Source organism: Leptonychotes weddellii, chromosome 8 (genome assembly GCF_054177405.1).
Source record: "Leptonychotes weddellii isolate Sample4059 chromosome 8, ASM5417740v2, whole genome shotgun sequence".
Classification (NCBI taxonomy): Eukaryota; Metazoa; Chordata; class Mammalia; order Carnivora; family Phocidae; genus Leptonychotes; species Leptonychotes weddellii.
Genome location: NC_138376.1, coordinates 40,353,195 through 40,378,392, shown reverse-complemented (window position 1 = coordinate 40,378,392; position 25,198 = coordinate 40,353,195). Strand labels below are relative to the sequence as shown.

At 44.5% G+C, this 25,198-nt stretch overlaps 1 long non-coding RNA gene and 1 other non-coding gene across 2 annotated transcripts; both read left to right on the top strand.

Annotated features, from left to right (window-relative positions):
* Positions 1-9,344: 9,344 nt before the first annotated feature.
* On the top strand, positions 9,345-9,446 carry LOC115937345 (U6 spliceosomal RNA). The gene has a single exon (XR_004072645.1). It is a non-coding gene; the product is annotated as a U6 spliceosomal RNA (small nuclear RNA).
* An 8,432-nt stretch (positions 9,447-17,878) lies between these two features.
* LOC102739149 (uncharacterized) lies at positions 17,879-21,716 on the top strand. The gene is made up of 3 exons (XR_014147719.1): positions 17,879-18,358; positions 19,036-19,167; positions 19,468-21,716. It is a non-coding gene; the product is annotated as an uncharacterized LOC102739149 (long non-coding RNA).
* The last annotated feature ends 3,482 nt before the right edge of the window (positions 21,717-25,198 follow it).

Genomic DNA, 25,198 nt, shown 5'->3' with positions numbered 1-25,198 from the left:
GCCCTGTTGCCAGAATTTTTTTGGATTACATTTCTTGGTATCTATAACATATTCCCATGGTTCAGAAATCAAAAGAGTGTAAGAGGGTGTAGAGTTGGAAGTGGTCTTTTCGGCCTTGGCCCCCAGCTACTCGGTTTCCACAGGCAAACGTAGTTATCATTTGTATATCCCTCCAGTTGTATTTGATGCATGTATAAGAAAATTATATATATATATAATAAAAAAAGTAATATATATATTACTTTTATCTTCTTACTACCCAACTTTGTTATTTGTCAGCTGCTAATTTTTTTCATTTCAGAACTGAAAGTATGGTTTATTAATACGGCTTTTAACCTGTGTTGATTTGAGTCTCAAATATTAATTGAGCACTTATTATGTGCCAGGCAGGGTGCCAGGAGGCAGAACCCTAGAACAGAGCCCCTGCTCTAGAACAATTCAGCACATAGTAGGGGAGAGATGTGTAAACAGCTGAAGTTATTTTGGAAAAGGAAGAATTGCTGCCTTTAGCGTATCTGATATTTCGGGAGTTAAAAAACTGAGGAAAAGCAATGGAGTATTGTCAACCAGGGAAGCTCACGGAGCCTTGAGTCCAGACTTTGGGGGGCACTCCATCATGTGGGCATGACTGACGGCCCATCTGGCTGGTCTGTCTCCAGCCTTCCAGAGGGGAGCTGACAGCACGTGACCCAAAGCGCCCACCCTACCCTGCAGTGTTGGTGTGGCTCAAAGTTCTCGCCCTAAATCATCCAGTTATTACCTGGCTGACTCAGGGTCTCCAGGCAAAGAGGTGTTCCCATCAGACATGACAGTCCAAGGGCTTAGAGATCAACTCCCAGAAGCAATGGCCAGACCTGTCTTTGGGCAAGGTAGTAGTGTATGATACACGCCCCCATTTTCTTCTTATTGGCTTGTACTCTCGGGGCCTGGCGGGATCCTGGGCCTCTCCCTCAGAGGCAGCAGCCTGGGCCATCACTGCTCCTCAGGCTTGCCTGGCACTGCACCAAACCACGGTCCGGTAATTCTAAGTATCGTGGTGACGACAGAGGCCCACATGGTGGATGTGGGAACACAAACAACCACCTGGACACTTGCACTTGGTTTTCCTCTAATCGAACACTGAGGTACTTGCATTGATTGTCACACAGGGTTGCCAGGATGAGTGAAAGCTGTCCACAACTACACGGGAGAGAGCACATCTGGAAGCTCCATGTGTGCAACTCTCCTGGATTCTGCCCTGGGCCTCTCTCCCCTTGGCTGATTTTCTTTTTTTTTTTTTTTAAGATTTTCTTTATTTATTTGACAGAGACAGCGAGAGAGGGAACCCAAGCAGGGGGAGGGGAGTGGGAGAGGGAGAAGCAGGCTTCCCGCCGAGCAGGGAGCCCGATGCGGGGCTCGATCCCAGGACCCTGAGATCATGACCTGAGCCGAAGGCAGACGCTCAACCGACTGAGCCACCCAGGTGTCCCACCTTGGCTGATTTTCATCTGTATCCTCTCCCTGTAGTAAACCATAGCTGTGAATAGAACAGCTTTCAACATGTTCTGTGAGTTCTAGTGGATTGTGGAACCTAAGGCTGGTGTTTAGGCACTCCTCAACTTGGAGCTGGTGTCAGAAGTGAGGGTGGTCTTTTGGACCGCTCCTTCTAACCTCTCAGGGAACAGAAACGTTTTATACTTATGTGTCGATTAATTTATGCATAGGAACCAGACATGGACTTGATAACACCCAGGGGTCTGTATTATGCAGTTGTGTGGGATGGCAGCAAATTTGCGCTATTTTATACTATGATTTTGGCATGATTTTACTATGCAGTACCATTGCCTGGTAATATGTGGATGCTAAGCCTTTTTGTAATCATTGGGTTGTACTTCTCTTTTTTTTTTTTTTAAAGATTTTATTTATTTATTTGACAGAGAGAGACACAGCGAGAGAGGGAACACAAGCAGGGGGAGTGGGAGAGGGAGAAGCAGGCTCTCCGCAGAGCAGGGAGCCCGATGTGGGACTCGATCCCAGGACCCTGGGATCATGACCCGAGCCGAAGGCAGTCGCTTAACCGACTGAGCCACCCAGGCGCCCTGGGTTGTACTTCTCTTAAACACCAGGGGGCTGGCTCTGAGGAAACAACCAGAGAGAAAGGTTGGCTTCTGCACTGAGTTAGAGGATTAGAGGCAATAAATGCAAGAGGCCACGCTGTCTCAAAAGAAGACAGGTGCCCCTGTCTTTCCTGCCTATAGGTGCATGACCTTAAATGGTTCAGTGCCATTCCCATACTGAAAACAAGTCTCCCTCCTCCCCCATCTTGCCTTGAGTAGCATTACCCCAGTTTTGTCCCAGTCCCCTTTTGGTCCAGAGTCCTACCCTTTAGTCTCAGCCCTCGGCACCCCACCCCCATTTTCCTGAGCCACCAGACCCTCTGGTCATAGAGTAAGAGGACAGGCACAAGAAATCATTGATCCTCAAAAACAACAGTGTGCGAGAGGGTTCAGGGCTGAACCCAAGCACAGGAACCAGGAGGCTCACCGACTAAAGACCCAACAGGTAAACCAAGGGGTAAAAGTGCAGAACAAGGGCGCCTGGGTGGCTCAGTTGGTTAAGCGACTGCCTTCGGCTCAGGTCATGATCCTGGAGTCCCAGGATCGAGTCCCGCATCGGGCTCCCTGCTCGGCGGGGAGTCTGCTTCTCCCTCTCCCACTCCCCGTTTGTGTTCCCTCTCTCGCTGTGTCTTTCTCTGTCAAATAAATAAATAAAATCTAAAAAAAAAAAAAAAAAGTGCAGAACAACATGTCAGGGGGCTGTGGTGTCCGGACAGAGGGGGACGGGCAGCACTTAATGAGTCTGGGACCCAGCACCAGCCATTCAGAAAGTTTGCCGTACAGATTTACAACTATGCTAAGACCACTTTCGAATAAGATGGGTAGTGCAGGTATCTTAGAGTATTCCGATTCCTCCTGGTCCCTTGTAACATTTCTGTTATAGATGTCATATCCATCAGCTATAATCATCTGTTGCTACTCTTATTTTTAACACATTACATTGATTTGTTCATATATTGACACTGCCTGTCTTCCCCAACTAGAATGTAAGCACCACAGGTGCAGGAATTGGGGCTGTATGCCCGCCGTTTTAGACCCAGGGTCTAAAATAAAATAGTGCCTGGTATGGAGTGGTACTCAGTAAATAATTTGTTCAAGGAGCCGGTGAAATCCTTCTTCTTTTTTAAAGATTTTATTTATTTATTTATTTGAGAGAAAGAGAGACAGAAACAGCATGAGAGGGGAGAGGGTCAGAGGGAGAAGCAGGCTCCCCACTGAGCCGGGAACCCGATGTGGGACTCAATCCCAGGACTCCGGGATCATGACCTGAGCCGAAGGCAGTTGCTTAACCAACTGAGCCACCCAGGCGCCCGAAATCCTTCTTCTTACTTGGGCAACTTGATATGCTCTCAAATACACAAACAACAGATGTAAAGTGAAGCTGCAAAGGAATGCTCATTGGTTGGCTAATCCCTTGAGTTGGGTGGAGTGTTCAATGGGAAAGGAAAGAGTTATAAACCCTCATTGGACCTCCCCACAGCACCCCAAGAGGAAAGCCAGGAAGAAAGAAGGTTAGTGGTGAATTTCTTACACACTGTTCTTGGGTGTGGGGGGACAGTTATATTTTGTGGCCAATTTTGCACCTTGCAGTCAGCCATTGTTTTAACTTTGTGGCTAATTTAATGCCTATTTTAAACTTGTCTATATCAAATAAAAGGAACATATTTTTATACGGAGTAGATGTGTACATGAAAACAAGATAGCAAATGTACATTTAGACAAGGCCTTTTAAAGGCTTTCATTGCCTATGCATGACACATATTAGACATTAAAATGCCCTCCTACCCCCATACCACACATGAAATGTAATTTAAAAAATGTGTAAGAGTCAAGTGGTGTTTCAGTGGATTGGTGGAAATAACACACTTGGCAGAATTGAAGCTTTTGAGCCCTTACATTTTTTCTTCCTCAGGCAAAACTCATATATTTTTTTTAATATATGAGAGAGAGAGAGAACAATCGGGGCGAAGGGGCAGAGGGAAAGGGAGGAGCAGGCTCTCCACTGAGCAGGGAGCCCGATGCGGGGCTCGATCCCAGGACCCCAGGATCATGACCTGAGCCGAAGGCAGACACTTAACCACCTGAGCCACCCAGGCGCCCCCAAATCTCATATTTTTGTATGCAGTTGAAGGGAAGAACATAGGCAGTGCCCACTCTAGGCCATGGTGCCTAACAGAGAGGCTAAATCTCCTTCTCTAGGTGTCTACGTATGCTTGGAGGATATAATCCAAATTATCTGACATGGGAGTCTTCTTCTGAGGTCCTGCATCCCTGGGGGGGCGTCTGTGCTAAGTTGAAAAACAGAGGAGTCTCTAGTCAAGCCCTGAAACAACTTTTCTAGGACTTGTCCTGATCATTAAACAGCAGTGGGGCAGGTGATGGTCCACTCTGTTTATTCTCCCAGTAGCCTCAATCACCTGGGCAGGTGAGCATCTCTTTTCATGGCTCAGGTACATTTTTCATTTCAGTTTATAAGCCTGGGTGTAGAAGTCGACCTCTCGTTAGTTTTGGAAACGTGACTCAATCCATTAGACCCTAATGGAAAGGAAATATAGTTTCTAAAACTGAAATAGTGGGCTTTTTGGAGAAACTGCTTGGCATGTGAGGCCGGACTAGAGCTACCTCCCTACCCAGCTTGTACAGAAGTGACTCACACCCTCACCCCACCCAGGAGTATCCTTTGGCTGTCTGTGTATTTAAAATGCCAGATAAGTACTTGAGCTGTTTTTTGGAAGAACTAGTTCCATGTAGGAGGCTTACCTTTTCATAACATGTCCAATTCAACTAATCAACATATCAAATCAACTAATTAAAGATTTTGCTAATAGGTCAGGTTAGGAAAATAGGAGAAAAATAACTCCTAGTCAGTTATAAATGGGATGTAACTTTAAGGCTATATTTAGCCAGACTTTGAAGCTCTACTGAAAGTCTTGGTTATGCTGTTAATATTGCTATTTTCCAACTTGGAACATATTCTTTGTCTGAAACATTATGTACTTAGGACTAAATTGATGCTACATCTGTCTAGTCTAGCAAATTTTTTTTTTTTTTAAGATTTTACTTATTTATTTGACAGAGAGAGAGCATGAGCAGGGGGAGCACAGAGGGAGAGGGAGAAGCAGGCTTCTTGCTGAGTAGAGAGCCTGATGCGGGGCTCGATCCCAGGACCCTGGGATCACGACCTGAGCCCAAGGCAGACACTTAACTGCCTGAGCCACCCAAGCACCCCCAGTCTAGCAACTTTAAGTTCTGTGGGGAATACAGGGTTATCTGGGAGAGGTTACTTTTTTTTTTTTTTTTTTGCTCAGTGACACATTTTGATCTGCTGGTTGTAATGAAGATAGGCCATTCTGATCCACTGGAGAAGCTAAAGTAAATGTTATAGCTATTTCTGTTAATAATAGATTTAAAATTGACATCTTATATTCTGGCCCAAAACATCTGCTAAAACTGGCAGCCTCTTAAATTAACCCCTTAAAAATTTTTCATTATCCAGAAAATTCAATATTCAATTTTCACCCCAAAAAGATTGGCTGCTCTCCCGATGTGTGTGTTCCGCATTTAGGAGCATAGGGCAAAGAATGAAGACAAGGGAAGAGACATTAGATCAGAAAGACTGTTAAAACTGGAAGAAATGAAGGAAATTACCAAATTCTGAACCACCTTGCATTTTTATAGTTCAGGCACCTGACATTTCTTCCAGACCTGCCCCAGGAGTGGAAGGAAGCTACACACCTGCTACTTGGTTAAACTTGGGGATTGAAGAAAGCCTTACATCTCCTCAAAGGGGGTCAACAAAAATGATTTACCATGGGAAATTCACTTATACTTACCCCCAATTTCCTCTCTGCCCCTCGTTGTCTTCTTAGCCACACACAACTCCGGCACTTCACCATTTGCTCACCCTATTTTTCAAGCATCATTTTCTGCAATTTACACCTGCACAACAGTCCCTGAGAAGAATGACCTAGGGCCACACACCAAGCCCCAGATACAGTTTTGTTGGGTTTTTACTCCAGACCTGGCTTCTTAAACTTCATTTTAATATACAAGTGAATCATCTGGGGTCTTGTGAAAAATGTAGGCTCTGAGGGCGCCTGGATGGCTCAGTCGGTTGAGCGACTGCCTTCGGCTCAGGTCATGATCCCAGGGTCCTGGGATCGAGTCCCACATCGGGCTCCCTGCTCTGCGGGGAACCTGCTTCTCCCTCTCCCACTCCCCCTGCTTGTGTTCCCTCTCTCGCTGTGTCTCTCTCTGTCAAATAAATAAAATCTTTAAAAAAAAAAAAATGTAGGCTCTGATTCAGTCGCTCTGACCCAGGGACTTAAGAGTCTGCATTTCTAACAAGCCTCCAGGTGAAGCCAATGCTAATGGTCCAAAATCACACTCCTAGAGAATGCCTCCCCTTCCTTTCAGAAGCAAGTTTCATTTTTCTGTCGCACGTGAATGTTGCTGCAATCTGGAGATGTGGATGTGTGTGTGCCTACGTGTGCATGCAGGCGTGCGTGTGTTCATGGGTGTGTGTCATTATTTGAGTCCTTACTGTGTTTAGTGATTTGCACACATTATCTTATTTCCACCTCATAACTACCCACATGAATTAGGAACTATTAGTCTTATTGCACAAATGAGGAAACTGAGGCTCAGAGTTTAAAAAACTTGCTCAAGTGAGAAATAGGGCTAAAATTTCAACTTAGTTCTTTGCTTTTATTGGTACCCGGGGCAAACTCAGATATGAGTTCTTCCACATTTTCTTTTCCTTTTTGTTTTTATGTTATTTATTTATTTTAGTGGGGGAGGGCAGAGGAGAGAATCCTCAGGTAGACTCCACGCTGAGCATGGAGCCCGACAGAGGCTCTGGTCTCACGACCCTGAGATCATGACCTGAGCCAAAACCAAGAGTGGATTGCTTAACCGACTGAGCCACCCAGGCACCCCCCCCATTCTCTAAAAGATTTGGGGCATGTTCTTTACCAAGGCCCACACTCTGACTATCCAAAGGTTGTGATGACATTGGCACTGCTTTCTGCGGCCCCTGCCTTAGGCATGGGTCCCCGGGGCTCTCGGTTGGGGGGTAGGGTGCATCCCATGGCTCACCTCAGGTGAAGCTGCACAGGGGGCATGTTCACGAGTCCCAAGAGGTGGCTTTCGATTCCCAATGTAATAAGCCCTGTGTGGGAAGCCTAGCTGGTGAACCAGGTTTAGTTCAGGACATATCTGTTGGTCAATATTAGCAGCACAAAAAACAGACTTGTTTCTGGTGAGCGCAACACCTCGGATTCTGGATCTTCCAGCAGCTGTGTTCGCAGAGTGTCTGCATTTTGGGTGAAATCCAGAAAACACTCTCCTTTGTTCCCTTTATTTCTCATGAAAGGAATGAAAATTTCCATTGCGGGATGTACTTTATCCATTACTTTACTCAGTCCTTAGTCCTCACAAGAGCCCCCTGAGGTCAGCAGTGCAACCATCACACCCATTCTAAGGATTAGGAAACTGGGGCTTACATAGGTGGAAAAAGGTTGCACAACATTAGTGAGGACTCATGACTCTAAAGCCCGGAGCCCCCTGCCTTTAAAAGATGGCAATAGTAACATAATAAGTGTTTATTTCCATTTGAGGACTGGACATGGTTGGGTATCGTGCCTGGCAGAGGGGCTGTAAATGAATGGCACCAGATCCACATCCGTGCCCTCAGTTTTCTCAGTGTTCATTCTCTCAGGGAAGCCGGGGGGGTGGGGGGGGTGTTGATCCACATTCTTGGTTATAGACCTTAAGGAGCACACAGCTTTCCCTTCTCACCCGGTGACAACGCCCCTCCCAATGGAACACACCACCTTCCATCCCTGGCACTCAGACTCCCATCTACCTGATGTTGCCAGTTCCCCTTTGTTTTATCCCAGCACCTCCGGGAGCTCATATCTCTGCATCCCTCTGAGTGTTGCTTCTGCCATGCCAGCAAGAAGCTTGCCCTCTCCTGATCATTTTAGGACTACATGTCTCTCCTTTCATCTGAGAGATTTCACTGGGTCTCTGGAACAAATACGATGTCTGGAGCCTCCACATTATGACACTCAGTAGTCGTGTTAGGTATCTGTCTCTCGTGGGCAATCTGGGGCTAGGATTTTAATCTCATAGGTTTCAAATAACTAAGAGAATAGTCAGAAGAAAGACCATTCAGGCTGCATTTTAAGTGACCATTGGTTGCTTAGAAACAGCTTTCTGGAGGCTACCAGACATGACCTTTTCTGGATTCATGGTCTAAACCAAAGGATAACGTTCAGCTCTGGCTAACTGGGGGAGCAGGATAGAATTACTATAAAAAGGGTGTTCACAGGTGTTTCTATGTCCCACATTCTTTCACCATAAGATTTATTTCAAACAGAATTTGGACTGGTTGAAGGTTTCAGGGACACAGAACGACAGGAATTAACCTGAGACCAGCCCCAGCCAGATTCACAGCCTCATCCCCGTCCCTCAGAGCAAGTGGAGAGGGGTCAAACTGGAGCTCTGTGTGCTAAGCAGAGAGTGGAGAGATGGAGCTCCTCAAGATGGACGGTGATACTTAACTTCACCAGTATTGCTTTATTTTTGTCTGAAGGCAGCAGGACGGACAGAGACCCAAAAGGGGTTCTCGGAGTGAGGGCTTGAATCATTTGTCAGTCGCCCAGAGTTTGCTGCTGTTGTATGTTTGTAGTTGTCTGTTTGCCTTGCAGCCTTCGTGACACTTGGTCAGTACCTGAAACATGGCCCACGTGGATGTGAGTTTCTCTAGCACTGGGACCCACTGGGCATGCGCATCCTGCTGTGCGTTGGCATGTTGGGGAACTGCTATGCTTCCTCCTTCTGACTTCTAACAGTGCTTACATTTGCTCCTTAAACATCCTACTTGGGACCCTGTAGGCGACCAGAAAATTTAGGAGTTTTCTCACTGGGGAAAGGTTAACACAAAGCCACCATTTCTCTTCTCCCTCTTGTCATATTTTCTCCACACTGATTTTATTGTAAGGTTCATTCTAAGGTGTGTGGGTAGTGAGTTACTACACTCAAACATATTTCTCTAATCAGGGAATTTGGGTTCCTTTTTAATCATTGTGTCTCCTAAGACAATAAAGTAGTGGGGTTTTAGGAAGCTCCAGAAACTTTCAACACTCAGTAGCTAAAGAGGCAACTTAAAAGGAATGAATCTTGACAGCAACCCAACAGAGGCAGTGCCCAGGGCATGACAAGACCACAGCAAGAAAGGAATTAGTGTGGCTTTGGCCGCACATACACTACAGTTGGAACAATACAGAGATTAGCATGGCTCCATGCAAGGATGACGCACACATTTGTGACACGTTCCATATGAAAAAAAACAGAGGAGGAAAGGAATTCAACTTTTCCAAGAGTTAAACTGTAAATCCAACATATAAGAAAATAGGGTTGGGGCGCCTGGATGGCTCAGTCGTTAAGCATCTGCCTTCGGCTCAGGTCACGATCCCAGGGTCCTGGGATTGAGCCCCGCATTGGGCTCTCTGCTCAGCGGGAGGCCTGCTTCTCCCTCTCCCACTCCCCCTGCTTGTGTTCCTGCTCTTGCTATCTCTCTGTCAGATAAATAAATAAAATCTTCAAAAAAAAGAAAAGAAAATAGGGTGGTTGTGGGCAACATTGCTTCAAAACACCTGTAAGATTTTGTGAACCTGAGTGACTTCGTTGTCATATGATTGTGGGTATTCACAAAGTTTTCATCATCAGCCGAACTACTGATCTTCAACTTTCTTGTGAATTTTGTTAGCACAGGCAGCATCCTCAAGTGGAATCCCAGCTAGGACAGGATATTGGCAGTTTGGGGCTTAGTGGGCAAAGGACCATGGTGAGTGCTGCGTTGGGAAGCTGAGGTCAGCCTCTCCGAGAGCCATGTGTCACCCCGCAGGTGCACCTGAGCACCCTCCCAGCCACAGCACCCATGTGCACCGCCTGCACCAGAAGCTTGGCTTTTTTGCCGTTTCCTTGAAGCATGCATTGTTGCCTATGGGGTTGGAGCGGCAAATTTGAGAAAAGGAGACCCAGCAGTCCTCTAAGTTGGTGTAGAGCTTTTAGTATTCTCAGAGCACATTCGGTAATCCTGTGAGACAGGCAGGGGTCACTAACATAATGACCACTGTGGCCCTTGCCATGGTGAGGTGGAAAGTGCGATCAGGTGCACTCGCATTAGCTCTCTCCTCTTCTTTAAAAGGTTGTGGGTCACCCAGGGACATCCTTCTCCTTCCCAGTTGCAGACAAAGACATGCAGGCAGACAGAGGTGCTGAACTGGGCCTAGGTTTGCTTGGCTCCCTGGTGGCTGGGTCAAGACTAGAATCCTGGTCCTGACTAGGCCTGCCTTTGTCTGTGCCTCTCCCAGCACTCAGAAAAGTCTTGTGACAGAAACGAAAGCATGCCCAACTCCCACGGATCATTTCAGTCCAAACCAGCCCAACTCCTTGACACTGTTAGATAATATTTTCTTTTGCAAGGTCATTCACGAAACCATCATATTAACTCTGGGTTCTTGTCTCAAAATACCAGAGACAATCTCTCAAATCTATGGAATACCTTGATACCTTGATATGTATCGTTTGTTCTTTTTTTTTTTTCCTTAAATTGTGAGAGAGCACACATACAGGAGAGTGCATTTACCTGCAGTTTAAAGACTAGTTATAAAGACTAATTATTAATTCTGTTTAAGAAACAGACTATTAATAGCACTCCAGTCTCCTTCCCCATATCCCTCCCCTATCACAACCCTCGTTCTCCTCACTGGAGGTAACCACCATCCTGCTTCTGTGATCATTGTTCTCTTGCTTTTCTTATTTTTCTTATTTTGCCCTTCAGAAAACCTCAAGCCCGGAGTCATGGCAACCAAACCCAAGCTCTTCTACTTTCATGGCAGGGGCAGGATGGAGTTGATCCATTGGCTGCTGGCTGCAGCTGGAGTGGAGGTTGGTACCTGATTGGGAAAAGGAAGGAGGGTAATTTGGGTGGACTGGAGTGGTCCTCTCCCCCCTTCAAAATTTAGGATGGTGCCTTCGAGATAGATCCACTCTTTCCCTTTCCACCTACCTTTCTTTGTAAGAGGTGAGAGAGGGATCATAGTTCTCTGTTTAAGCAAGGTTGGGAGGGTGGAAGCCTAGGGAGATGTTCTGGAAGCTTCATAGGGGCCCAAGAGGTCCTGGTGACTCATAAGACAAAGAGGAGAGAGGAAACCCATAACTGGATTATCATCTTCACTGGAACCAGCTAATTTCCTGTGGTCTTTCCAGCTCTGGCCAGGCACCTCAGTCTTGTTCTACCCATGGCTGCCAACTGGAACCCTAGGCCCAGCTGCAGTCTGGTCTCCTCTTGAGCCTTCCTCGGAAAGGTCTGCCCCACTGGGATCTTTCCTTAATTCTGAATTCCTTAACCATTGACTTTTCCATAGATTTTCACAAGTTATTTGGAAGGTGTAGACTTCTTTTTCCCCATTTTAATGCCATCTTCTTTTTTAAATTATTATTAACATATAATAATGCCATCTTCTTTAAGACAAGGACTCGTGCATGACCTTCTTTGTTTTGTTCACCTTATCCTACCCCCATCTCAAGGTTTAGGGGACAAAAAAAAATCAATCTTTCCCACAGAAGCTTTAGGGATTCCATCAATAAATAATGGTAACCCCACCTGAATAATGATCTTTAGATCCCTTTCATTGAATGTATGAGCATTAAAGAGAAATTTGATTTGACCTGATAGGGAGGGAGAATGACACACAAGAGAGGAAAGACAGGAATGGAAAAAGGGAAATCACTGGGGGAAGTTGGTGAAAAGGACAAGAACTTGGAGAGAAAAAAGAGCTAAGGTGAAGAAAAGGGAAAATATGAATGGGACTGAGGATATCCTATAAGTAGGCAAAACCCCCAAAGGGGTGCCAGTCCCATGACTGTAGAAGCTAATCTACACACACATTGGCAGACTTTTCAGCTGTGTGGAAACTGACAACTTTGTGGTTCCTTTTAAAATTTTCATTCTGAAAGCTATTGGGCATTTTATACTGTGAATCTCTCTCTCTCCCTCTCTCTCTCTCTCTCCCCCCTCCTCCTCTGAGGACATTAAAGTTATAACAAAGTTTCTATCCTTTATCTAGTTTGATGAAGAATTTATTGAAACAACAGAACAATATGAGAAGTTGCTGAAGGGGGAGCCTGAGATTTATTCAATGTTTTCTTACTGGAAAAAGTAAACATTTGTTTCTGGAAATATTCATTTCAATATAGAACACAGAACTCTGGAGTGACAACTATTAGAAAAAGGACTGCTCACATTGATTGAGTGCCCACTATGTCCCTGTCACAGGGCTAAATTTATCATTTGCATTGTGTCTTTAGCCATCATAAAAGCTTATCAAGTAGACTCTGGCCCGGACCTCAGTGAGAGATGGTAGCCTGGGTTTGACTCAGCTAATTGGTTCAATACTCCCCATCCCACTGAATGGAGTACTGGGTGTTATACGCAAACAATGAATCATGGAACACTACATAAAAAAAAAAAAGAATGCTTGAAGAATTCTTAAATAATGATCCAGTGGGTTGGAAGGGAAGGGGAATTTGGGCTAAAATATTCTCTAGTTCTCATGGCTCATATCCGTTCTTCTTAGTGGTTTCAACAGATTAACAGACACCATTTTATCAGGTCACAATTGTAGAACCAAGACTATCGAAAAGACCGAAATTTGATTAAATTCGGAAGTCTTTCACCCTTACAATTTCCTAGAAAAGTTTCTCAAACCAAGAGAAAAGACTAGTACTTTCATAGCACTTCTTAACCTTCTAATAGCTACAACATTACTTTCCTTACCTAAGGAAACATGGATGTCCCCACCATTGCTGATAAACAGTCATGAAATTGACACATATTATTTTTTTGAGAAACCTTCAACTAGTAATCAGACCTGCCGTTCAACTAGTAATCAGCAGACCTGCCGTTTACAAACCGTATGACTTTGCAGAAGGCCTATAACTTCTCTGCATCTTCTCTCTTTACTGTAAAATAAAAATAATCTCTGTGGTCACAGATGCAGTATACCAGTAGATCTCACTAAATGGGGAAGGTTGGCTAGCCCCTTACCCAATTCTTGTCCAGGAACTTTATTGTCTGGAATATCCCTGAAGCTCCCCATTCTCTTTGTTTCTGCCCTACTCCACCCCAAATGAGGCCAGTCACTGGTACGTGGTAGGGATTAAGTACATATGTATTGAATAAGTAAATGAAATGCATCTCCAGAAACTTTTCCATGATCATTCCGGCAAGAACTCCTCCCTAATACCCTATGAAATCCTCCAGCCCTCCCTGAGTCTGTGATGCTACTCTTGTGCTTGAGACACTCTCCTGGGCATTACCATTATTTGTAAATAGGAGACAGAGAGGGGCAGCAGAGAGGGCTGTGGGCTGAAGAGTCAGGAGGCCCACTTCTGTTGTGAGTTCGAGCAAGTCATGTTTGCCCCGTTGGCCTTCACAGTGCCATAGTCTATGATATGAGTGAGCTAAATGATCTCCAAGATCCTTTCCTATACTCTTGATCTGAGAGTTTTAAAAATCCTTCTGAAGAAGATCATCAGCTCCTAGAAGCAAGGATCATATCTAATAATCTAATATCTTCTGCATCACTAACAAGCAGTAGCACAGAGCCCAGTTTAGATGCTCATTCAGTTTTGGACAAATGTATAACTGCTTTTAGGAAATGGAGATTTTGCAGTCTCTCCATTAATAATAGTACTAATATTTCCAAAGCATGGTCACAAGGTGATCTTATTCCTGCTCAAGGAAATTCTACAATGGGCAGATCAGAAAATAGGCTCAGGGAAGCCTGACATCATCAACTAGACAGGGACACTGGCTCCCTGGAAAGTTCCTATGGTGGTTTCCTCTCCACCATCCTCTACTGCCTCTCATTAAGTCAAGTAGCAACAGTATTGGAAGTTGGGGAAATTAATTCTGGCCTTTGCCAATGCACTAGTGAAATCTGGTTCCTATTCTGGATAAAAAGTTCCTGATTCTCAGCAATGTACAGGTGGTAAAAGAAATTTAAAGGCCATTTATTTCTTCAAGACCCTATGAAAAGAGCACTATTAATAGTACATCTTTAAATGCATTACTTATATAGGCAGTCACTCACAAAGAAGAAAATTTAACTTTACTAAACACTAGTTATTGACAGTATTCAGTGTTTTATTTATCTCATTTCACCTTTTCAAAAATCCTGCTAGATAGATATTATTATTGTTTTAGAGCAAAGGAAGCTAAAGCTCAGATAGGTCATTTGCTTAAAGTCACATGGCTGGGGAGGGCTAAAGCTGGCGTTTGGACCTCGTCTGCCGGTGTTCTTGCTGTCACATCCGTCCTGCTGCCACACAGACCTGGAGTGATACCTGCTGTGCTTTTCAAAGAATTCAGGCTCCCAGCCTCCACCCCTGAATCAGAGAATCTGGGGAGTGGGGTGAGTATTTTTAACAACCCACCACCCTGAGATGAACTTTGAGAACCAGAAGCACTTATACTATAACACAGTCATAGTAAATGTATAGCGTCTTAAACAATCATGATTAACCAAGACACAAAAATGTGTGAAACCATCAAACAAATCTCAGATTTTCCATAAAGCAAATGGTAGGCATTTCCTCAACAACTGGGGTCTTTAACTCACTACTTTGGATGAAAACAAAATCACTCAACAAAATTAGAAGAGACCCTCCTACAGGCTTACCTGGACCATGGAAGGACAGTATCCTAACCTCACTTTGCTCAACCCACAGATGGATGCTTGCTTTTCGGCCAAGTGTCTATGATTGAAATTGATGGAATGGTGCTCACGCAGACTAGAGCCATCCTCAGCTACCTTGCTGCCAAGTACGACTTGTATGGGAAGGACATGAAGGACACAGACAGGTAGCATAGTGTCCACATCTGTACTTGATTCTTATCTAAGCTCTGTAGTCCTGCACCTGCTGGGACCCAGTTAAGATGAAGCCTTTCTGCCTAGACTGGGGGGAGAAGGCAAGGGGGAACAAAGGGAAGATGCTCTTGCTACACCCATATGCAAAAGCAATCTATTTCTCATCATTTTTTTTTTTAAAGATTTTATTTATTTATTTGAGACAGAGAGAATGAGATACAGAGAGCATGAGAGGGAGGAGGGTCAGAGGGAGAAGCAGACTCCCTGCCGAGCAGGGAGCCTGATGCGGGACTCGATCCCGGGACTCCAGGATCATGACCTGAGCCGAAGGCAGTCGCTTAACCAACTGAGCCACCCAGGTGCCCCTATTTCTCATCATTTTGATGCATAACTGTATAAATACTCCAGTTCTTCCCTTTTACTACTCATAGTGGTGGGCATTCAACATTCTCATATTCTCTCTCCACTCCTAACAAAATACGTTCTCATAAAATGACCTGGTAAACTATTCTACATGAAGGTGGAAATGACTGACTCAGCAAACAAACATTGAGCATTATATCAATAATCTATTACCACAAATAATGCTGTGTAACATATCCCCTTGAAACACAGTGACTTAAGTCAGCATGCATTTATTACTGGGTCATGTGGGCTTTGGCATTATCTGGGCCAGGCTTGACTCCTCTTGGCTGGACTCACTCATATGGTCTGTGGTCAACCAACAGTCAGCCAGGAGGCTCTGGTTTTGGGTGTTGAGTATCAACCGAGGGGCAAATGAGCCATGTGTCTCTCATCCTCTCATGCCGAGCTTGTTCTTGGGGTAGCTAAGGAGGGTTCTAAGAGAGAGACTGAAAGCACACAAGGCCTCTTAAGTTCTAGGCTCAGAACTGGTCAATTCCACTTCACTCCATTAGTCAAAGCAAGTCATGAGATCAACCCAGAAAACAGAGCCCATCTATTGATGGAAGGAGCTGTTGAGTTTTATCACAATTACTCAGGGGTGAAAATTGGTGTCCATGGTTTTGCACATATATACAAGCATCTACTATGTGCTGGACACTATGCTAGGCCTGACTGAGGATGGCTGGATTATTACTCCCAGGAATGGTTCAGAGTTATAGAAGATAAGTAAACTAAAGACAAAGCAAAGACTTACAACTATTAAAGTTTTATCTGGATTTGGGGTCAAAGGGCCATTTTAATGGTCCTTGAAATCTCATCCCCATAAGCATGACACTATGGGATGGTCCGTACATATATATAGAAGACATGGTGGGAGAAAGATCCAAATTCAATTGTTCAGAAGAAGGAGAGAGAGAGTATATCACAGGAATGAGCAAAGTCCATAACAAGAAGCAGCATGCCCCAACTTTTCCACTGCTCCAACTTTAAAATGAACTTAGTCATCCTAACTTGCAGTCCCAAACGTATATGGCAAGAGAAGCAATTTCAAACTGTGTGAAAAGAATCCATTTTTTTTTTTAAGATTTTTTTTTTTTTATTCATGAGAGACAGAGCGAGAGAGAAAGGCAGAGGGAGAAGCAGGCTCCCAAGGAGCAGGGAGCCCGATGCGGGACTCGATCCCAGGACCCTGAGATCATGACCTGAGCCGAAGGCAGACGCTCAACCATCTGAGCCACCCAGGTGCCCGAAAAGAATCCTTTTATAATAATGTAAACAAGTAGTAGTATGCAAAAGCAATCTGTTTGTCATAGTTTTGATGTATGTGTTGTTTTTTTACAATTAAAGGTGACCAGCTAGGTAACAATCTAACCTGTAAGAAAAATGATTTGTAATTCAGATAGGACAATAATGTAAATTATGCTTTTATATATGTTAAAATGCAAAACACAAAGATGACCAATGAACCAAATTTGTCGAGCAATTAGCATATAGTGGGGGATACACAGACACACAACCCCTAATGTTTGCACACTGGTCGTAGAGATAACTTGCACAGCATAACTGCACCAACAGGCAAATAATCAATGATAATAGATCTACCATTCTTGGTTATTGTTGTTGTTGTTTTTAGCTTTTTGTGTTTGTCAATGAAAGGAAAATTTTAGAGAATGAAATCCAGGTATCTGTCTGACCTGACTAGGAAAGCAAACTTTTCTTTCTCAGTTGCCAGGTCAGGGGAAGACCTGCTAAATTATGTATCTTCCCTAAAGAAGTGAAAAGGTTCTGGTACTAATAGTTTTGCACTTCTGGTAAACTTCATTCGGTTGGTTTTTAAAACCATAATAATTATTTATTTATGGCAGATTTCAACTTGGAGGCTCTTAATTTTTTCACACATCCCTTCATCCAATGAACATTTCCAGAGACCCTAGTATCCTCGGGCCGCTTGGAGGGCTCTGGTTCCAGAAATCATTCCTGAGCATGGACTCCTAAGGGAAAGGGTGTGAAAAGTCATTTGGCCCAATATCCATTTACGCCATCGCGGTGGCGAAGTAGGACACCCCCATACTCAAAGGTTACCGTGGGAACGCGAGTCACGCGCTCTTTTGTCAGGATCAACACGTACACTGATGGCACCCTGGACCTCATGATAACGATCGCGCTGGCTGCGTTCAAACCCTCCGCGGAAAAAGAGGAGGATCTTGCCTTAGCCGTGAAGAGACCGAAAACTCGTTACTTCCCCGCCTTTGAAAACATAGGCGGCGGGAATCCAGTTTGCCTCCCGGCGGCAAGATTTCACCCCGCCCCGGACAGGGGCTTCTGGGTGCTCTCGCGAGAGCCTGGGTCTGGGTCGGCGACCGCTGCGCGCGCAGATCCCGCGAGGGGGCGCGGGGAGCAGGGGGCGGGGCTGTGACGTCCTCGAGCGGCCCCCAGTTCCCCCTCCCATTCCAGAGAGGGGCGAGAACTGAGAGGCGGGTTTCGGGCGCAGCAAGTTCCCACTGACGCTTGCCGGGATGCGGGGATCCAGGACTGATTTCCTGTTGCTGAGAAGAATAGTTCCCGAGTGAATATCTGAAAAGACCAGCTATGGTAGTGCTTTCTTGCCCTCGGACCAAAACTTTAATAAGGGTTCCAAAACAAATGACATGACGGAATTATGTGGAACCTCTAACAAAACAGAATGGCAATAAACCAAATGCAACGAAAGGATACAGCCTTTCTGTTCTGATTTTTAAAATAAGCCATCAGCAGCCCAGGGCATCGGCACCTTAAATTCACCGTGTCAGATGTTTCTTTAATACTGGAGGCTAATCATGCCTCAATCAAAAGAACAAGGTCTTTTAAATTTACAACTTTCCCGAAGTCATTTTGGAGTGAATACTAATTACGAATGTCCTTGAAGTACATCTGGTAAGTTTCCAAACATAGAGGACAGTATGGGACATGGTAAGAAAGACTTGTTAGCAGAGGGCTCCATAAATAAAGGCTTGCCAGACAGAAGAATTCTGTGGGATTTCTCCTCAGTCTTAGCCTCGGGAAAGAATGATTTACTACTGATTAAGCTATAACGAAGAGTCTTGCCAGTACCTCAGAGTCCTAGACGATCCAGTTCCTCTTTGTTCGGGAGCAATGTACAGTGTTGTTGAAATGCCTTCCATTTAAAAAAACTTGTATGATTATTTGAGTTGTAATGTTAAATGGGCTTTCTGATACTATTTTCTACTTGTGGTATAGTAGCCTGATTCTAACTAATCATGACCTTCGTGTCTCCCTATACTGGTGGGTATAGTTTTACTTAACCAGCTGTAGGCTTATAAGAGAGAGCTCCGTTCCAGCCCTTCACTACCCAAAATGTCTTGATAATCACTGACAAACTTCCAACAAGACTGTGCCAATTTACAGAAATGTTTAAGAGTGCGTAAGAGTTGGTTTCATCTGATCCTTTCCAGCAGTCTTGGAGATAATCAAGAAAAAGATTCTTTAGTAAATTTGAGCTGGACAGAAGACTCCCTGCTTTTATAAGTGTTTAGCCAGGCAAAATAGTCTTTACTTTTATTTGATATTCTTTGTCATTTCTCTTTCTGTAGATTTTGAAAGACCATGGAGAGGATTTTCTCGTTGGCAACAAATTCAGTTGGGCAGACATACAACTGTTAGAAGCGATTTTAATGGTGGAAGAACTCGATGCTTCTGTTCTTTCTGACTTCCCTTTGCTAAAGGTAGAGTATTCACATCCACACAAAGTGAATAGAAACGAAGACTAAAATGAAATGTATCTCCAGGTCAATCTTAAAAGAAGACTTGTTAAAAAATCATTATTTCATGCATCTTGGCAATTTTCTCCTGCTCCATACTACAGGATCATTAGGAAATAAACCCTTATGATGGGAGAGAGATAGGTTATTTTGGTTTCTAACATAAATATTTAGTGCTTTCCTTTTTTTTTTTTTAGTGCTTTAAGCGTTTTTTTCCTGATGAAGCAACGCTGACAAGTCTGTCTTTGTCGTTTCCCTCCCCAGTGCCTACTGGACAACTCTGCCCCCCTTTAGTGACCCTGATGCCGAGGACACCCCACCATTTCCCTCCATTGCTCAGAGATTCTGCCTGGGTGTCCCTGCCTGTCTCCTGCTGTTGCTGGTCCTTAGACCTCCCTCTCTCAATCCTGCCACTGCCAGACCAGAGCTGGCCTCTCTTCCAATTCCTTAGAAACATTTTATCTAAGAGGTGACCATAGGTTTTGTGGTTTAAGAATAGTATTTTTTTCTTACTACCAAAGAAATGAAAGTTCAGGTCTTTACGTTAGGCATTTGTATGAAACAAAAGAAGAAAAGACCTAACTAGCCAAATGCTACTACTGGATTAGACTCTGATCTATTATTTTACATTTTTCCTCAAAATAAGATCATACTAAATATTGTTTTGTGGCCCCCTTTTAACATTTAAAAAAATTATCATGAATGTTTTGACAGGTCAGCAAATATTCTTCTACAATGTCATTTTATTTTCATTAGGCAATAGAGTCACATCTTTTTGAATAATCAGAACTATATAAAAAGGGCATAAACTGAGAAAGCTTATTCCCACCACTGCCCTCCCACCTTTCTGCTCCTATAATCACTTTTATTGGTTTCCTGTGTAACTTCCCAGTGTTCCTATTTATGCAGATACAAGCAAATATGAATATCTATTTCTCTCTCATCCCCATCCCTGGCTTTCTTACACAAAACAGCAAATATATTCTGTTCTGCCCTGGACTTTTTTTTTTTTTCTTTTCCCTTTCTTTAAACTAAACCGTGCATTCTAGAGCTCTTTCCCTGTCAATACAGGAACCTTCCTCTTTCTTTTTATATATAAGTCATTTTAAATTACTGGCTTATATACCTTGTAAGGACATACCATAGTTTATATGACCGGTTTTCTTTTCTTGGAAACATAGGTTATTTCCACATTTTCACCCTACTAACATTCTTTTTTTTTTTAAGATTTTATTTATTTATTTGACAGACAGAGAGAGAGCGAGCCCACAAGTAGGAGGATCAGCAGAGGGAGAGGGAGAAGCAGGGTTCCGCTGAGCAGGGAGCCCGACGTGGGGCTCGATTCCAGGACCCTGGGATCATAACGTGAGCCGAAGGCAGACACTTACCTGACTGAGCCACCCAGGCACCCCCACCCTGCTAACATTCTTAACATGATTTCTTTGCTCGCGCCTTATGCGATTTCTTTGCTCACCCTTATAATAAATTCCTAGAACAGGAATCAATAGGTCAAAGAATATGAATTTTTTATTTTTTATTTATTTATTTATTTATTTATTTTAAAGATTTTATTTATTTATTTGACAGAGACACAGCGAGAGAGGGAACACAAGCAGGGGGAGTGGGAGAGGGAGAAGCAGGCTCCACGCAGAGCAGGGAGCCCGATGTGGGACTCGATCCCAGGACCCTGGGATCATGACCTGAGCCGAAGGCAGTCGCTTAACCGACTGAGCCACCCAGGTGCCCGAATATGAATTTTTTAGAGTTTTTAATATGTGCCATCTACTTGGGACAATGAGTTTTTAAGAAGATAATTTCATTCACACTAAACACACTAGCCATTGTATTAGCTTTTCGGGAACCCCCAGCAAACAGGTGTTGAGGGGTTAGCTCAGGTTCAACCCACTGGGCTCCCTAAGCTGACAGTCTAAGCAACCTCCTCCCGTGGCAAAGTTCTGTTAAAGGTCACGACTGCTATCGAGGCTCTGACTTGACTGGTTCTCATCTCAGGCATTTAAAACAAGAGTCAGGGCGCCTGGGTGGCTCAGTTGGTTAAGCGACTGCCTTCAGCTCAGGTCATGATCCTGGAGTCCCTGGATTGAGTCCGGCATCGGGCTTCCTGCTCGGCAGGGGGTCTGCTTCTCCCTCTGACCCTCCCCTCTCTCATGTGCTCTCTCTCATTCTCTCTCTCTCAAATAAATAAATAAAATCTTTTAAAAAATAAATAAATAAATAAAACAAGAGTCAGTAACATCCCTACAATTAAGAGATTCCTGCAGCTTGGGAGTCAGAGGAAGCCCCCCCGGATAGCCACTACGTGAAGGTGGTCAGAAGCATCCTGCACTTCTAATGGCAGCAGGCCTTACTGTGGCAAACAGCGATGGTCTGGTCACAGCATCGGTACGGGCCGCCCAGCGAAGCGAATTGTACATTCTGGGAGCCAAGTGTCTGAACAGAACAAAACCATACAGCCAGGAAAACGGCAGACACCAATTAAATGTAATACAAAGCCATTCTGGTGTGTGAAATTTTTGTAAACTTGTCTGTTGTCGGTGATAGTTCCAACTTTGATGAAATCAGTGTTCTGTGTCAATAAATCAGAGGCTGATTTATTTAGGGCAAGGGGGGGCCCATGTAAGGCACTGTTCTTACTGTCTGTACCGAGATCAGGACCACTGTTGGAAGAAGGAGCAGAGATTGGGGGCCCAGGATCTCCCCAACACCCACAATGACCCTGAGTACTTGGCATAGGAAAAAAAAGTGACAAATGACAAATCAGGAGTAAGATGATGGCTGATGCCAGAAAATCCTGTGAGAAAGGATAGGGAAACAGAGGATTTCCACAGAACATCATTCTGAGACCATGAAAAAAAAACTTGGACAACTAGACAACTCTCTTCCACCTAACAGAGCCACCTGAGACTGGGTTTGGCTTTGCTGAAACAAGTAACACTGAGATTAAGATATAACCGATATTTATACGAATTGACCCAAAGATTCCCTATCCTTTAAGAGTAACTCTGGTGTTCCCAAGTTGGGTAATCTGGAACTCAGCCCCACATCAGGGTCCTGTGTGGTGAGGGATGGAGGAGCCGTGCAGGTGATGTTACAGGCACAGCTGTGGTTTCCAGTGGAGGGGTCTGTGGTCCGGAGCAGGGCTCCTGCCAGTCCTTAGAGGTATACAAGTCTACCAGCTCTCAACTGCTGCTGGGCCATCCTGCCCGGGCCACACACTTGCTCAGCTTCTGAGTGAGTACCCACGTGCATGTCCTTACTTGTGAAATGACCTAATGGCTCACCAGACGTCATGCCCTTTCCTCAGGACCACCACAGGCCAGGACCATTCCTACATGATATCCGGTCCCATCCATTTTTCCTCCCCAACTCAGGTGACAGGTTGATCAACAGAGTTAGGACCACCTGGGCCATTCAGCGTCCCCCAGCCCAGCCTGTGTAGGGCCTGAGCTCTCGCTCCCACCATGGTCAAATCCCAATCCATCGCCTGATCTCATTCGCCACTCTGGCAAGGCCACGGCCAACTACCAGATGATGCGTAAGACAAAGGAGGAGAAAAGGCTTCTCACAGGAAAACTCTGCCCCTCTCTGTGTGAGATGACTTTTTCCTCTGACCTCCACCAAAGCTAAGAGTCTGACCTGGCAGAAATTAGATGAGAAAAGGAAAAGAACTTGTTTTTTATGATTCATAATCGCAAGCCAATCTCTATTTGTTATAATCACATGGTCTTGGTAAATAATTCAGTGGTTTAGAAGACTTTGACAGTGAAAGAACAAAATCCTCCCCTCCCTGGATTGTTCTTAAACACAAGCGCTTCCTGGGTCCTCCCTCCTTGCTCCGGTGCCTCCCTTGAGAATCCAAGCACAGCGTGGTTGAGTTCCCAAAGCTCTAAGCCTGTTTTGCCTAGGGCTCTACTTCCTGGCTTTTGAAAACAAGCCCTAGGTCTGACCCCAACCTGGCACATCTTCCGAGTACACCCTAAAAGCACCTGACAGAGGGACGGCCAGCCAGGGTCAAAGCATGGTTCATCATCCAATAACCCCATATGTACAACTTGCTGTCTTTATTGTAATAGTTTTTACACCTTCATTCTTTCCTATAGGGTTCTCTTTGGGCCCATTGCCTAGTTACCCAAACTAGTAGAGGTAACTCTGGGTACCCAAGGAAGTGAGCCTCACAGAGCCCAAGAGCACCCAGCAACATTCAACTTCTCCCCCACCATCAGAGAGTCATAGCTTTGGACTGAAAGAAGAAGGACAAGTGAAGACGGTCAGCTCAATATACCTGTAGGAACAGAGAGTGGGGGCCTTGTTGGTCCTTGGTCCTCTCTTCCAGAAGATACTGGGATGGAGATCCTGTTACCAGCTTTGTTCTCCCATTTCAAGAGTTTAGCATTCTAGAAGGTGAGAATGTCTTTTCTTGGCAACTATGAATCTCCCATTTCAGTTAAAGCCCATTTCTTTTGTTTGTTGAAACCTCAGCATACAAAGAATTAAAACCTGTGCAGTGGCCCCATGATGACCTTTCCTAACTTGGTGTTGATAATTAATCCTCCTTTTGGACTCCAGCTTGGATTTTAAAATGTGGGATTGCTGCGTGAGTTTCTCTGCACAGGGCTAGAGTGAAAAACTCAAGACAAAAGACAAAGCCTCGCGACCCGCCCCCGCCCCCCGCCACCCCTGCCGGATTGCCAGCCTTGAGCAAAATTGGGAGAAAAGGATTTGTTTTTGTTTTTGATTTTTGATTTGGGGCGCGGGATGTTGGTTGTTGCTTTTAAGCAAAGAAGGAGGTTTATTAGCTCATACGTTTGAAAGAACAAGCATGAATCCAGAGACCTTTCCGACCCATCAGGATTGCCCAGATTTCATTCTGTGTTGGCCTCAGGTTCTTCCAAGGTTCTGTGGTTGGCTCACCCTCATCCCAGGTGACCCAGGGGCTAACACTGAGGTAACGCTGCAGCCACTGGGAGTTGAGGTTCCTCAAAGGAGTGGGCTGGCATCGCCAGGAGGAGAGGGGAGACATGCTGGCCACAAAGGTTTACTATCTCCCCAGTTTACAGATAGGGAAAGTGAGGCTCGGCAAGTCTGTTACCCCATATGCCAAGCTCCCATCCTGTGTGCTGCCAGCAGGAATTATATTCCGGCTTTAGGGATGGGAAAAACTAGACCCACGGAGGGGAGGCAAATTGGTCTAAGCTAATGAGTGGCTGAACTGAACCCAGACCCAGCAGTCAGGATCCATGGTCTTTTAAATAGATTTGGCAGTAGCCTGGTGTTCAGTTTGCGAGACTGAAGATAGCTGGGAGATAGTCTTTCCTGGTTGCTTAAGAATAGGCAGATTTGGATTGGGTATTCCCATGCCCTGCCCTCTGCAGCAGGCATATTGTACTTTTTGGTTTTTATTTTTTTCCCATGGCCCTTTCCATCCAATATCTATTGTATCCTCCCCCAAACCTTGCAAGACTAAGACTTCTTTCTTTCAGATTGTAATACTATCGGAACTTGATGCCTTTTTTTTTTTTTTGATAAAGCTTTTTAACTAAGTAAAGCAAACACTCAGTAAAGGGGGCAAATCTTACATTTGCAGCTCAATGTTTTCTGTTTCTGTTCTTACAAATGTCACATTTCTTTTTTTTAAAAAAAAAAAGATATATTTATTTGAGAGAGAGAGAGCAAGAGAGAGGGAGAGGTGGGGCGGGTGGTAGAGGGAGAGGGACCAGCAGACTCCCCATGAATGAAAGAGGAGAGATCACAACCAACACCAAAGAAATATAAACAATTATAAGAACATATTATGAGCAACTCTATGCCAGCAAATTAGATAACCTGGAAGAGATGGATGCATTCCTAGAGATGTATCAACTACCAAAACTGAACCAGGATGAAATAGAAAACCTGAACAGACCTATAACCACTAAGGAAATTGAAGCAGTCATCAAAAATCTCCCAAAAAACAAAAGCCCAGGGCCAGATGGCTTCC